This window comes from Lissotriton helveticus, chromosome 5_1, assembly GCF_964261635.1.
Source record: "Lissotriton helveticus chromosome 5_1, aLisHel1.1, whole genome shotgun sequence".
NCBI classification, from domain to species: Eukaryota; Metazoa; Chordata; class Amphibia; order Caudata; family Salamandridae; genus Lissotriton; species Lissotriton helveticus.
In genome coordinates, this window is record NC_136065.1 from 114,033,273 (window position 1) to 114,049,828 (window position 16,556).

Consider the following 16,556-nt stretch of genomic DNA (forward strand, 5'->3'; position numbering starts at 1 on the left):
AACAAGGAACAGAGAAAATTAACGCTAAGGGCGTTTAGCTTTAATTTTGTTAGCGCCTGCTATCGCTGGATAATATCGCCTGGTTATCGCGTTATTAACAACGCTAACTGCCTAGGCGATAAAAAATCCAGCGATAGTAGCATTTTGGGAGGGTATCGCCGGTAATGCAGCGATAAAACTACAAGGATAGGGATATCCTTATTGATAGCCCATGGTGGACTTAGCCATGTAATCCACCTCCCATTGTATTACATGGCTAAGTCTGAAAATTAGAAGACATAAAAAAGCTGCATTAACCATGATTAGCGCTGCTTTTTTTGTCTCTAACATGGTTAGCGTGAAGCTTGATAATAGGAGAAATGTCGCTTAGCGACATTTCTCCTATTATTTTGCTCTGGAACGCCCACTTTGCATCTCATTAGAGATGCAAAGGGAAGCGTAGTGGAAAGGTGTCCTTACATGCGATTTTGCATGTTAGCACCCTGTTGTTGATAGGGCGATATTTTTATCTCCGCTTCTTTGGCTTTTAAAGCCAAAAAAGCAGGGATAAAGCCCTTGATAATATGCCCCTAAGTCCCCTGCCTGCAGAATAATAGACCTTCTGACACATCAGCCCTATTGCAAACTCTCCATCAGCAGGATAAGAGAAATGTAATTGAAGGGCATACCCCATCTCTGTACTTATCAAAGGTAAATAAAGGGAAGAAAGGCACCAGGTTTTACATGACTCGTGCTTCATTGTGGTCATCCTGAAAATTAGTTCGGAAAATGTACGTCTTGTTTTCCCTCTTTAGAGTTATTTTGATGATGCTAGTATACACTACATGCATATTGTTTGGAGAAGGCCTATCGCTGTGAGCAACTGATATCAACCTGTTTTAGCGTCCAGGCACTACATTGCTTAACTTTGTAAGAGATAATCTGTTGCTCCACCCACAGCTAACAATTCACTTACTCATAACTATGGGGCCGATTAGGATGGAGGATTTTCCACCTCCTCCGGGCCGGCGGAAGCCACCGCCGGCCCGGAGGAGGCGGATAATCCTCTGCGGAGTCACCAAAGACCCACCGCCGCATTACGATGGCTGGTGGGTCTTGGTTTCTGTCCGCTGCTTTTCCGCCGCGGTCGGATTACAACCACGGCGGAAAAGCTCTCATTTGGCTGGCAGTGTCTATCAGACACCGCCAGCTAAATTAGGATGCATTAGTAAACATGCTTTTCCGCTGCGGTTTTTCCGCCGTGGAAAAGCATGTGTACTTTTGATTTTGGGGGCCCGTTGCGGGCCCCCAGGGTGTAGGCGGGTGGGGGGTGCACATGGGGGGTACCTATGGTACCCCCCAGTATTTACATGCACAAAGCGGCAGGCACCGCGCGGTGCCTGCCGCTTTGTGCATGTAAATGTAAAACATGCACTTTTAACATTGCGGCGGGTGCTGCTTGAAGCAGCACCCGCCGCAATGTTAAATATCCAGGATGTGACCGCCAGGGTGGCGGTCACATCCTAATTGTCATGGATAGACCGCCGCTGCCCATGCGGACGGTCCGTCCTACTCAGGGGTGGCGGACGGACGCAAGTCCGTCCGCCATCCTAATCGGCCCCTATATGTTAACAGTTTCTGACCTTGCATTTCAGTGGGGAATCATCCCATATTGATGAAGGTAATGTCCTAGTAAACACAATCATGGATGCTATGAAGTCCCTTTTAAGTGCAGCCTCCCTTGCAGCTGGCAGTCATATCAAACAATAAAAGAAATGAAACCACATCAACTACAATGGCTCCCACTCAATGGGCCACATTAAAAAAAAAGGACGTATCACGGCGGCATGAGATATTTTCCTGTGCAGAGCTGCCTCATTTTAAAAGCACTGGAATGCGTCATATTAAGAACAACACAACACATCCATGTGCGTCATGGTGCAAGAGTGCCTGAATTGCGGGCCAGGGGGCCGGCGTTGCAGGGATGATTGTTTATGTGCAGGAAACACAATCATTGATGGCATTCTCCTCTTTCTATGCAATGCAGCACACATAGAAAGAGGAAAAAACAAGGAGAAATACAAGTATTTCTCTTCATTGCGCTACTCCCATGACTCCCTTGGAATGGCGTAGTATTCTGATGCATTCCCTGCTTTGCAAAACTTGGTAGATCTCTGAATGTGCCAGGACCCATGGATGTTGCCTGTGAACACCTACAGTGGTAGTTTAGTTATTACAGTGAATCCAGTATCTTTCAGTCCCATAAATATCAAATGTTTGTATTTAATCACTATTGTTCTTTCATGTTCTGCAGGCTCCCGGGACAGTTCTGAGGATCCAATGACACTTCGGGTTTGTCAGTTTCTCACAACTCTGTGTCCTTTTTTTCTTAGTTCCACTCTGCTCCATCAGTCGCTGGTTCTGATCCGGAGGGGTAGTTGGATACTTTTGGCCAGATGTACGACCGGGGCATTTAACGACTCTCAAATTGCGCTCAATTGCGAGTCACTAAATGCTATGTACAACAGTGTCTGAGACACTGTTTGTGATTCCCAATGGGGTCGCAAATTGCATGCCTCATCAATATTCACGAGGCACTCGCAATTTGCGACCCCATTAGGAATGGCAGGCCCTCCCAGGTATGGTGGCCTACTGGGCTCAACAGACCTCCATGTCTGGGACTGCTTTTCAATAAAGCAGTGTTTTTTTTTTAAGCAGCCCGTTTTCCGCAAAGGAAAACGGGATAATTTTTTTTAATCTACCTGGGACCACTGCCTGTCCCTAAAAAATATTTTCCCCTGCATTTGCATAGGGGAAGGGGTCCTCTGGGGACCCCTTCCCATTTGCAAGTGCATTACCACCCTCTTGAAGAAGGCAGTAAAGTGTGAGTGTTTTACGACTGCAATTGCGATCATTCTAACATTTTTACATAGGGTAGCCAGGCGCTTCCTAATTTCGAGCCGCAAATCTTATTTAATGAGTCGCAAATAAATTGATACTCGCTAAATAGGGTTTGTACATGGCCCTATTAGTTTTTGCATGCGCAAATGGGTCGATAACTCATTTGCGCATACAAAAATGGGTCGTACATCTGGCCCTTTGATTCTCTTAGTACCTCTCAGTTCTTTCAATACTGTAATTTGTGCTTCGCAATAGAAAGATGATCCCTGGCTAGATTTACTAACATTTCATGCAACGCAGTGCAGCGAGACAACTTGCTGTGCTGGCCTGCGTTGAGTGAAAATGAGACATCAATAATGTGCCATATTTACAAAGAGATGGTGCATTTCTGCTGCCTCCTTGCGCAGGTGCACTCTGTACTGCCTAGTGCCAATGCAGGCACCCTTACAAGAAGGTGTAAGGGTGACTGCGTTACAAGCAGGATTGTTTTGTGCAGTAAGGGACACCTTCCTGCACAAAAACAATCCATACTGGCATTTTCCTTTTTTTATGTGTGATGCGGAATGTATCACACACTGAAAAATGAAGTAAGTAACAAGGAGAAATAAAGATATTTCTTCTTGTTGCACCTATTTCTGGGAGGAGTACCATTTTGACACATTTCCAGGTTTACAACACTTTGTAAATGTGGGAATGCTCCAAATCGGTATATGTTTGAGGACACCCACACTCCACACATGGAATGCCTGCTTGCCGCAAGGTAACACAAGGTAGCGGTATGTGCTGCTTTCCGATACCTTAGATTCACTAAACCACACAGAGCCATGCAAGGTAGCTTTGCATGGCTTAGTAAATCCCACTAAAGGGCTTGTGTTGCCTCATGACGATTTGCACCACGCAAGCGCAACGCAAGCCCTTTGAAAATTTGGCCCATAATGTCTACATCCCAGCAGATGACACTCTATTTGGCCAAATAAGTCAATAATGGCAAATTGATTGCAGTGGTTGGGCGCCTTATGCTGTATGGTGGAGTGTAACGACGGTACTTCACATGTGGTGATATGGTTGATAATGACTCATAACACGTCAGACCTGAGCAAATGATGGCTATATCTGGAAGACGGATGGCATTGCCAGGAAATATAGGAACATGCTGCCAATACATGGGCATGTGGTGGCCATGCCTAGGTGTTAGATGCAGCATATCTGCGTATGAAGGTGAGGCCGCAGTTAGATCTGGCCAGAGCCTATGGAAGTTCAGTCATGTTTCAGAGGCACCAGAAGCTCTTCTCTGGCTTCCCATCCAGCAGAGAACAATTAAGGATTCTTTGCATTGAGCATAAAGTGTTGTCTGTGCAGGAGAAAGCCTAAATATCCGAGGTGCTACAACCATATGTGGCATCCCACACTATGAGTTCTGAACATCTGTGACTACTAGAGGCTAACCAACAAGAGGCTGTGCACAGGGGATGTATGACGGTACGACGTGGGCTATTACCACGCGTACCGTTACAACACGTGTTTCACAACGCAAGTCGTTACCACGACTTGCGCTGTAGGGTGCGGGCTTAGGAATAGTTTAAATTACTATTCCAACACCAGTCCCCGTGGATAATAGGGAAGGTGTTGGAATAGTAAATTAACTATTCCTTGTCCTTGAGCGCCCTCCAGCGCATGTCGTGGTTACGACTTGCGTTGTAAGAGACGCGTCGTAATGGTAGCACGGGGTAACATCCGCGTCGTAAAGGATGTTCCCCGTGCACAGGAGACCATTGCTTCCGATTTCTGGTCCCCTGCTTGTGAAACCCTGTTCCTCTGGAGCTTAGAACACAGGAACATTACTTTTTGTTTGCAAGGGGCTATAATTCGACCTTTTCCATAAAGATGCATTCTGAAGGGAAAATCATCTACATTTTCTTTAAGGATGCTCAAAGTAAGCTGGCAGTGATGTTCTTCATTTTATATTTGTCAGGAGATTGGTCCAATCTAGTTAAGTTTTGTGTTCTCTTCATGCTAACACCAATAAGCCTTCCGGTGTGAATGCACTCTACAAATAAAATAAATGAATCAATCAATCATACACACATACACTAGTATTCATTTGGCCTTTGATAGCAGAATGTGGAAATTTGGCAGCTTTTGCTGGTAATGTGATGCTAGACCTAAGCACACAGTGATACAAATGGGCCTGTTGAGAATCATCTGGCATTTGATGTGCCAGGCTACATGTATAGACCAATGTCATCAACTTGTATGGGGTCTTATTCTTAGCAGAAAGACAGCTGTCAAAGCTACAGAGATCTAACAAGTACATCTGAACCTTTACTGTGTAAAATGCAGAAGTGGTGTGATTGTGATGAAAGATTACATCTGCATAGAGGGGCTAAAAGTACTGACGAAGTTCATTGGAGAGGCGGCGATAGCCTTGTTTAAGATTCAACACAAGGATGAATTAATTGTACAAGAATAAAAGGTAAACATGGCACCTTTGTGAAGTAGAGGATATAGTTATGTTTAAAAATGATGTAAGAAGGTAGTTATCGCCCAAGAGATATGTGTCAATCGGCCAAAAATGCCTTCCGTCTGATTGCTGAGTATTTACTTGAAGAAAATAGAAAGCAAATAAACCATCACAATACCATTTTCTCAATTATGTTATATTATGTATGTATGAGTGAAGGCTGCATACTCTTTTCAGCAGTGTATGGTGATTTCATATGTAGAAATGAAAGCCAGATACTACCACCAATCTATCAAAAGGAAGATGAGGCAATCAGGGTAAATCCTGCCCTGATTAACCCCAAACACAGAACAAAGTGGTAACATATTAGCCAACAGACCTCTTCCACAAAGGCAGGACAGAAAGAGCCTTCATGAGTGGTAAACCAAACCTATCTTACAAAACATCCACTAGTTGAGAAAAATGAAAGTTTAATTTTACCTCCTCACACTGATTTACTAACATTTGTAATTTTACAAACCTTCAGATCAATAAGTATGCTTTTATAATGCTGTTGCAGTTTTAAACTATTTTTTGCGCGTTTACCATCGACACCACCCACCTGAGTAGCAGATAAGGATTCTTCCAATTCTTACTGGACACAGCTGATGCTCACTCAGCATCTTACTATTACATCAAGCTATGAGTATTTGGAAATTACACATAATTTAAGCGAAGACAGTGATTTCAATCATAAATTTATATTTGTACATAATCTATCAAATTATAATGATATAGATTTCTTTTAAGATTAGGTAAAAAATGTTTTGGAGAGTTTCACAAAACAGAAATATTAAATTGTTACATAGTCCTGTAGCTGATTTGATTTAATTTGGCCCCGCTGGAAGTGGTCTTCCTGCTAATTCTTTCATTACTACATGTCCTGTGTTTGAGACTCAGCAGGACTGGTTGTAAATGGGCAAACTCTGCGGGTTTTAATTTAAATGTATAGATTAGTAGTACCATTTTTATTTATTTTGTGCAGATGAAATAATGATACTTCGTCTTAAGAAACATTTTAGTGGTGTGTGGTGTGGTGCCTTCATTACAGCTCCTGGTCTTGAATTCAGATGATAAAGAGGAGTCATCACTCACCATAACAGGAAGTCTTTATACTTGTTGTGAGTGCTATTTGTGTACATTAAGATAACTCCAGGTCAACATCACCCTAAATCTCTCCCATACTTCTGTTGTCTGCTACTATTGAAATCATCCAGAAATATTCTTATAATGTCATCTAACACTTTCAATTTTTTTAGATTAATCAGTTTTATTCTGTGTTTCATGCCATGCTTGACAGGCTCAGGGGATAGTCCACTCTGCCCCCAGAGACCCCGAGGCACAGTCTGAGGCCAGTAACAATGTTCTCCAGGTGATGGATGTGGGCCCACTCGCTTTACTTCCGCGAGTCCCACAAGGCAGGGTGTTTGGTCACATCCAGCCTTGTCTGAGAGAAGGAGATAACCATTGGCCAACTTTTGGGCCCAATACTCCATCCCACAGAACCGATGACATTGTCATTGACTGTTCTTGCCCCACTAGACACAGCTCGGTTACAGGGCCAAACATTCATTAACATTCTGCACTCAGTTCCCCCTTGTTTAGTGCCAATTGGGCACCTCTGTTGGCTATGCTCTGTAGGATCTGCATGGGGGCCACATTGCAAGCTTGTGCTCAGACCCCCCTCCACCACCCACAAGGGTAAAATATTTATCAGTTTGTAGGCAAAGGTTATTCATTTTGCCATGCGCTTCAGACACTACTTCAAAGTTACTCCCTGGATGCTAGAGCCCACTTGAAGTGCCCTTTGATCATGTATTATTTCGGCACATAACACGGCCTTCGGTTGTCCTGCAACAACCTCCCCCCATAACATGACCCAGAATGGCATTTAGCTATGCACATTGAGATTTATACCGGTGTGATCTGCTCCATTTTTTTGGTGCCCAGAAAGCTCTAGTGGTATGGCGTGCCTAACCCCACTTCAAGACCCAGGACATGCCTATTCCCACTCCCACCCAAGGAACTTAGGATTTGTGGGTGCTGCCAGAAATTGCTTGGCACAGGCTCTGGCCTTCAGAGATGGCTTGGTCCCAGTAACCTGGCCTTGGGCCTTACTAGGCACAGCTGGCAAACATGTCCAGGGATCTCAGGGTTTGCTTGCGTTCATGTCCTGTGCCTGGTACTCTACTACAAGTATCAGTTAATTATCATCTTCAGGAGTTTTTGTATTCTCACTATGCAAAATTCACCATGGCAACTTCATTGTAAGCATTTCTTTTTCTGAAGCTTCCTTCCCCATCAGCTAATCAGCACAGAACTTTCCCAGATTAAATTTAGGTGAACATTTCGGGGCTGATTACGATGTTAAGCGGATGCATATCGGTCTGGAACCGCCCGACCACAGATTGGCGGTTTCGACATCCCAATTTGGATGTGATTGCCCATAGGGCAGTCGGAAACATCCATTTCATTAAGGCATCTTGTGTGGTGGGTGGAAAACGGCCACAGCACAAGCTGCCATAGTGAAATGAATGTTTGAAACATCCCTGCCCCGTGTGGCAGGTATGCAGTGCAGAGATATTTAGGGGGGCACCATAGGTGCCCGCCAGGCCCCATAGCGGAGGGCCAGGGGGAAGGGGCCCTGCTAGGGGCCCCCAATGTTGCTTTCCGACAGCCTTTCCATGTCGGAAAGGCCGACATGGCATGGCTTCTTGAGCCCATGGGAAGCGCCGCACACAGTCCCCCCATCCGAAACCTTCGCCCGCCACATCATAATGTTGTGGGTGGACTGCAATGTCAGATGACGGTGGGTCCAACACCAACGTGCCATCTGTATCGGGCCCACCAACATCATAATCAGCCACATATTGTTTTCAAAACGTGTTGTGGAGATACTTCATAAACTAAGTGCTATAGGCACTCGTATGAAGATATTTCAATGGATGGAGACAGTACTGGTACTTACAAATACCAACTGGAAGAACCAGACAGGCAAGTTATCTTTTGGGACATTCTCCCGGGTGGCTTGTTCGCTAGAGGACAGTTTTTAAAGGTCCATGGCCACCTCTGTTACTCTCACCAGCTCACTGGGGTTTATTACAGCAGGCACAGAGAAGGTACAAGTGGAGAGAGAGTAATAGAGAAGAGGCAAGGGATATTGAGTGAGCGAGAGAAGGAGAAAGAGAGAAAGAGAGAGGGGGAGAGAGAGAGAGAGAGATGGGAAGGGAAGGGAGAGGGTTGAGGGGAGAGGGATGAAGGGAAGACGGGAACAAGCTGATTTGAACATGTTTACCACAGCTAATTTTAGTTCCAGTTTGGCCCTGCCAACCTGTACTGGGTTAAGGGGATGACAGTCACAGGGGTTAGGGCCTGGCCCTCTCTATGCCTTGTGCAAAGATGAGTTAAGGTTAGAGTTAGGGTCAGGGCAAGCATAAGGTGAGGTTCAGGATAAGGGTTTGGTTTAGATTAGGGTTATCGTTAGGATACTTTAGGATTAAAGCTAAAGATACGGTTAGGATTAGAAGTATAGTAGAAGTACATTGAGGCCATCTCATCCTAGGTTAGGGTGGAGATTAGGGTCATGGTTAGAGTTAGGGTGAAAAAGATATGGGTTATCTGTGAAAAGAATGGTATAAGTACATTGATGCAATCCTATCCTAGTTTCATGTTAGGGTTAGAAGAATGGAGTACAGGTACATCAATGTCATCTCATCCTCGGTTAGGGTTAGGAGTAGGGTCATGGATAGGGTTAAACATATATGGATTAGGGTCAGGGATAGTGTTAGAGTTAGGCTTAAAAGTATATGGTAGATGTACATTGGTGCCATCTCATCCTAGGTTAGGGTAGGGGTTAGGGTGAGGATTATGATAAGGCTTAGAAGTATATTTTAGAAGTACATTGATGCCATCTCATCCTAGGTTAGGGTTAGAGTTAAGGTTAGAAGTATATTGTAGAAGTACATTGATGCCATCTCATCCTAGGTTACAGATCGGGTTAGATTTAAAAGAATATGGTTCAAACACATTGATGCCATCTCATCCTAGGTTAAGGCAGGATGTTAAGGTTTCAGTTAAGATTTGTAGGATATGGTTGCGTCTCATCCTAGGTTAGGATAGGGGTTAGGGTCAGGATTATGATTAGGCTTAGAATTATATTGTAGAAGTACATTGATGCCATCTCATCCTAGGTTACCGATAGGGTTAGGGTTACAAGAATATGGTTCAAACACATTGATGCCATCTCATCCCATGTTTGGGTTAGAGTTAAGGTTAGAAGTATATTGTAGAAGTACATTGATGTAATGTCATCCTAGATTTGTGAAAATTGTCCACATCTGTTCAAAGACTTCTTTACCACATCAACCCATTTCGGGGATTCAAGATAGCTTTCTACCCCTCTGTGGAATGACTGAGTGCTTCTGAGGGTGGGATGTACCTTCTCTGCTGCTATATCATACAACCCCAGGGCAGGATTTTCCACAATCAGGTCAGAAAACTTCTCAGTTGTTTTCCAACCATGGAAAACAGCAGAAGGAGGAAAAATATTTGTGTAACAACTGAATAGATGTATAACAAAACAAAGTCAAAGACTGTACTCAGCAAATTAAATGCACATGGCGAATTTGGTGTGATTATATCCACTGGCCATCTGTATGCCATTGGTCGCAGCGTCCCAAAGGGAATAAACAATTTGCAGGCTCTACTGTAATTCCCCACCCTGCCCATTGACCAATCTGGGTGGAATTTTACTGGATCACACTGAACAAGCTACATTAGTTTTGTGTATTTGTTTTTGTTGCTTGGCCAAGGGTATCTAGATCATTGAGCAGCCACAGACGTTACATTCCCATTTACAATCCTGTAAGAATTTTTTATGATGTGTACTAAATAAAAGCTGGATGGATCTACATGGAATACCGACCAGAAGAAAGTATCTGGCGAAACGTATTCTCCTGTCTCTTGCATTTGGTGTATTTTGTACATTTTAAAACACCACACACGGAGAATTACAAAACTGTAGGAACATCTTGACGGTTGATTTCATAAACCGGGTGGCAATCTAGGATTTTTAAGAACAACTACAAAAGTTATATGTGATGTGCAATAGTGATGAACTCTGTGTAACTCTTTTCACTTAACCAATGTATAATTAAATTTTGCTCATATTGAGCAGCTCCCATCCTGTAAATTTTAAAGGAAATATGCCTGAGAGTTATTTCTTCTGGATATTAAAATTAATGAAGTAAGTGTTCCAATTATGATAATTAGAGAAGATTTCTTAAGAAAACGTTCAAATGACTTACAAATGGGACAGTATCACAAAAGAATTATTAATCTGGTCATAAGAAGGGTGTTGTTCATCCATAACTAACAGTTTCTTACCCCACAAAAAAGAAGCACCAATCCAGACAGATTTGGAGGTAACACCAATTTTTCACCATTTAGTAACAAAATCACATTCCTCATAAAAAATAAACTGCCGCCTCATATTGATTAGGGGCAACTTTGTTAAGAAACCTCTTTTCACCTTACAAAAACAGAAACATCAGACTGTAGCTTGTCAGGGCCTACTGTAATCAAAAGACCACACAACCTTCTCAAACAGAGACTTAGAAGCCAATAACTGTTAATGTCCCTTGTAGGAACTGAAGACATGCCCAAGTACAAAGACACATAAGAATTATTGAATCATATCAGGAAAACTAGACCCTTCATTCGCAAATTCATTTTCTGTGTATAAAATTTGTCTTGAGAACAATGACAAATTACCAAAAGATAGCAAACACAGATTCAAATATCTGTCACGGTTTATTATCAATTAGCTTCCCAATTGGCCTCCGCTGCATGCCAAGAATCGCTTATATCTAGGTCTCCCTTCTGATAGGTAGACGTGGTCCATTGTTTCCCACTTAATCAGAGGTCAAGTTACAATGTTTGCCTCTTTGAACAAATCAACAGAAAGAAGCTCAGTACACTTCTTTCATGAAATATGAAATAAGACAGAAAATCAGTGTAACCGTTATATGAAATTGTCAAACTTTAAAAAAAAAATGCTGTATGGTGTCCAAATAAAACCCAATTCTGGCAGCTCAATTTTATAAATAAGTTTGGCCCACTGTGGTGCAATAAGATATGTTTTCTCTTCAGTTTGAAATTGTTGATTGAGAACTGAATTTAACGATATTGACTTGTAATACAAAATGCATTTACTGTTTGCAATTGGCCCGATGATGGCCTAGAATGCTCAATAAAAGAAGATTGAAACATATATCAACTTATTTGTAACAAACCAGGGGCAGACTTTTTTCGATGAACAATAGAAAGTGGTTGGTAAATATTATATGTGGTTTAGCATTTTATTACCACAATCACTCAGCACTATCCCATCATTTAATGCAACAGTCCATTCTGATGCATCCCGAAGACTCCAACCAGACTTTTGCAGATTTCTTGTACGTGTTTAATGACCTGTATCTATAGAATAAAATCTGAACTGAAATTCAATGATCATTATGGTTGGGTCAATTCTGCACAATTTTGGTAATTTTTTTTTTACATTGTGAACTTATAAACAATTGTGTAATCCAATTTTGAAACTGTTTTCCTCTCCCTTCTTAATGTTTAAAAAAAATCCCAAATGAACCATATTTCCATTTGATATTTGTAACGCCAATCAAATGTTTGTGCGAAGCCTGGAATGAATAACCATCTTCACACGACAGTCAGTCCTCTTGGAAAATAGTATTTCAACAATAGCAGTACATCCTGAATAGAGCCAAAAGACACATGGTCAGGAGGCTAAAAATAAGCAGCCATATCAGGCCATTAAATCATTCCACCATAAACCCCCCATTACTACAAAATAATAACAATTATCATAATTTATTGTCAAATAATAAGTCCCTCCCTCGGAAAACGAATTCAGCAGCTTTTAAAGTAGCGGAAATCTTGCTTTCTTTAAGAGAAATATTTTTAAGGTAGCCTCCGGGTTCACATCCCTGTATACCTTGCAAGATTTTGAGAAGTTCCTGCCTGGCTTCAGGCAAAATCAAATAGCAACAGCTAAATGTTAATATTGTATTTAAAAGTTTATATTTTTTCAGGGGGGCTCCTCGATGTGACAAGGAATAGACTAGTTCCTTGACAAACGTTCTCTGACTGGCAGTGATAGGTTCTGACAGTTGTGTTTGGCAAGCCAGCCAGACAAAGGGACCTGATTGAATGGAACTTTGTTGTGTTCACAATCGGACACTGCTGGGCTTTGTTTATTCAGAAGAATGGGATTCTGAGGGAAGGCTTGTAAATAATCATGTTGAGGAGGGAAGGCACTCCGAGGTACTAATGAACTAGAACTAATTGACTGGTGAGCAGGCACGCTGCTGAGAACTGTCTGCAATTCAGGGCAGAGTTTGCTGCCCATGGATTTGTCGAGAGACTCACAAAAAGAGGCTTCCAAACATGAAAAGTAGGAGGGACCAGAGGATGGGGGTGAGGATGCCAAGAATGACTTAGCTGGTCAGTGGAGACGGAGGAAAACGGGAAAACAGATGGACCTGAAAATTCTGCTTTTAATATAATGATATTAGAATTACACTGGCCTTTGGCGGAATTAGATTTCCTGAGCGCCCCACCGTACGCTTGCTAAATGGCTGTCAGTCAGTGACAGGGTCAGTCACTTGTCAGGTAACATTGAAATGTGTGTTTTGCAAAGCTTTATGTGCAGTTTCGAAACCAGGTAAGATAGCTTCATGAATTAACATATCGGATGTTGTGTGTGTGTGTGTGTGTGTACTTAAACTGTGTAAGTTGCATGCCACACTTTCTAATTCTAGTATCATAGTTAATTTTTTAATTCACCTGTTTCAGACATATGTGCAAAATCTTCAAATAACATATCTGAATCAGACTGAGTGTGTTTGTAATTCTGAAGTTCATAGCATAAGGAGAGAGTGTACACAATTGTGCATTATTTTCTGTGAAATTTCACCAAATGTCATGGAAATTTGACAAAATTACACTTTTGGTGTGAAATCTGGCTTGCGTTTATCTTGAATTACTTTAAGTAAAATCACACTAAAGTTATAAGGAGGAAACTAGTTTGAACAGAAAGTGTCTCAGTGAGACATTTTCTGCTCAAATTAATCTCTCGTAAGTAAACAATACACAAAATTAGATAGCGCCAAATATTTTTAACTTTAATTTTGGTAATTTCGCTAGTGTAATATAAATTACACCCATGTCATAAAATAAATAACATTTACCTGAGCATTATAACTACTTTAATTGATGTCTCAGTTTTCTTTCTTTTGCAACATGGAAACTGGTAAACAACCTTTACAACGAAACTTTTACAACGCACTACCATTACAAAGTGGTCATTACAACGCAAACCATTACAACGCATTGCGCTGGGGGGCGCTCTAGGATAGGGAATAGGTTAATTTACTATCCAATAACCTTCCCTAGTGTCCACGGGGACTGGAGTTGGAATAGTAAATTAAACTATTCACTATCCAACACCCAAAAGCACTATGCGTTGTAATGGATTGCGATGTAAAAACCGCGTTGTAAAGGCAGGCGTTGTAATAGCCTGCGTTGTAACGTCATACATCCATGGAAACTCAATGACAATAATGTTCTTGAACCACCTCATGTATTTCTAGATTAAATATGCATATTTCCACAGCTTTTGAAGATGCTTCCAGGAATACTAAGGGCTTGATTTACAGTTTGCCAGACAGGTAACTCTATTGCAAATGTGACTGATATCCTGTTCCCCTTATTGCAAATGTCATAGCGTACAATAAAAGTGTATTAAGGCGGGCGGGATATCCATTATGGACCTGTCCGCCAAACTTTCAGTTAGTTTTTTCCCAACAGAAAAGAACTGGTTAGAGGGGCTCCACGCCGCTTCTAACTCCTGAAACCTGCACATTGGTGTGACTCCAGGGTGATGAAGCACTGATAGATTGAACTCAGTGACAGAAGTGGCAGCACCAGGTAGTACATTTTACAGCAACTCCCAAAATATCTCAAATTTCTGCAAAAACCCTCCGTTTTCCAAAAAATGGTATGCTGTGGTTTTGCGTGGTTTCACCCAGGATTAGCATCAACCCAGAAATACATCATTCATGTGTGGACATGATAAAAATCTGTATCAGACTTTGTGTGTGTCTGTGTTCAATACAAATATTTGCCACTTTATATATAATTACGGTTGGACTGCAAGTTAATGTACTTTGACTTTTTTATGTGATTATAAACTTTAGTCAGACTATTGCTAGTCATACACACAAGTCTGTACAAATAAAACAAAATACACAGAGACACAAATGTCCATGGTTGACATGTAGACTTTTTTCATGTACTTACCTAATAATTGAGCATACTGTTCTCCAACATAATGTGCCATAATACCTTTGTGGTGTTAGGTTCTCAAATTAATAATTCTAAAGGTATTTCCCTGTCCGAGTAACAGTTTATTAAGCAGAAGGTATGCAGTAGTTCATTGTTTTTCTAATGTTTACACATTTATGAAATACATGTGATATATTACTGCACATGCTTAGGGCCTGATTCACAAAGGTAAACTTAGACCAAAAGTCTAAGGGCCAGATGTAGGTAATCCCAATTTACCTATTCTTAAATACCGAATTTTACCGATTCGGTATTTAAGAATAGATAAATGGGATGTAGATACATTTTCGGTAAAAATTACAGAATCTGTAAGATTCGGTATTTACCGAATCGGTATTTACCGATTCGGTAATTGCCATTCATTTCTATGGGCGGAATGAGTGGCAAGTACCGAATCGGTAAATACTGATTCAGTAAAATGGGGGAAACATTCAAGGATGCCAGGGTGTCACTTTGGCATCCTGTTGCACCCCTGAATCGTGCTTGGGTGCAGATGTGGCAGACATACATGCCCTAAGGGCATGTATGTCTGCCACATGGCACAGTTGAAAATGCACAGATTTGCATTTTCAAAGGTATTCGTTATTTACCACCAACTTATAGTTGGTGGTAAATAACACATCCTTACAAGTGAAAAGCACTCACTTGAGTGCTTCCTACATTTCAGATTCTGTAATTTACCAAATTGGTATTTAAGAATTCGGTAATTTACCGAATTCTTAAATACCGATTCGGTAAATTACCGAATCTGAAATGTAGCCACCTACATCCCAAATGCCTAATACCGGTCGGTAAAGGCCGAAATTCGGTAATTTCGGCCATTACCGACCGGTATTAGGGTTCCTACATCTGGCCCTTAGTTTTGACCTGAAGTCTAAGTTTAGACCCAAAGTCTAACTTTACTACTAGTAAAGTTAGACTTATGGTCTAAGTTTAGACCAAAAGTAAGACTTTTGGTCTAAGTTTAGAGCAAAAGTTAGACTTTTGGTCTAAGTTTAGAGCAAAAGTTAGACTTTTGGTCAAAGTTTAGAGCAAAATACTAACTTAGACCAAAAGTCTAACTTTACTACTACTAAAGTTAGACTTTTGGTCTAAATTTAGACCAAAAGTCTAACTTAACTAGTAGTAAAGTTAGACTTTAGGTCTAAACTTAGACTTCAGGTCTAAACTTAGCCTTTTGGTTTAAGTTTACCTTTGTGAATCAGGCCCTTAGTATTTTGTTTAAAGAAGTAAAGGTACTGTTGCTTAGAACAGCCACTATCCTATATTATAAATCTAGATCACTATCTTAGTATTATGGTTACTAATAAGAATATTTTGCATTTTCCTTTTGAGCCGCTGGTCAATACCAATCATTAAACAAATTGCTATGTTTGTATATCCCATCTCAATTATTTTACCATATTGCTCCTGGAGGTTGACCAGATGTGCAGCTTCCATCAGAGATAGAGTATTCATTACCTATACTTGCATGGGATAAGACTAATGTGCCTATCATGCAAGAGCTAATCCTACATATCAGTCCTTGTCTTGCTTATGAGGCATTCACTTTTCTCTCAGATTAAATAAAGGACTCTGCTTAACTGTTAACCCTTTCACAGTGCTTGAAACACCAGATGAATTGTCAAATGAAAGAGGCACATATCAAAGCCAAGACAGAGGAGAACATATCTTATGGAGATTGATAAAGATCTTTAAAACTTGTGGTGTGTATCAAACTCTTAAGAATAGAATGTGTCTGAATTTGTCTTGGAAG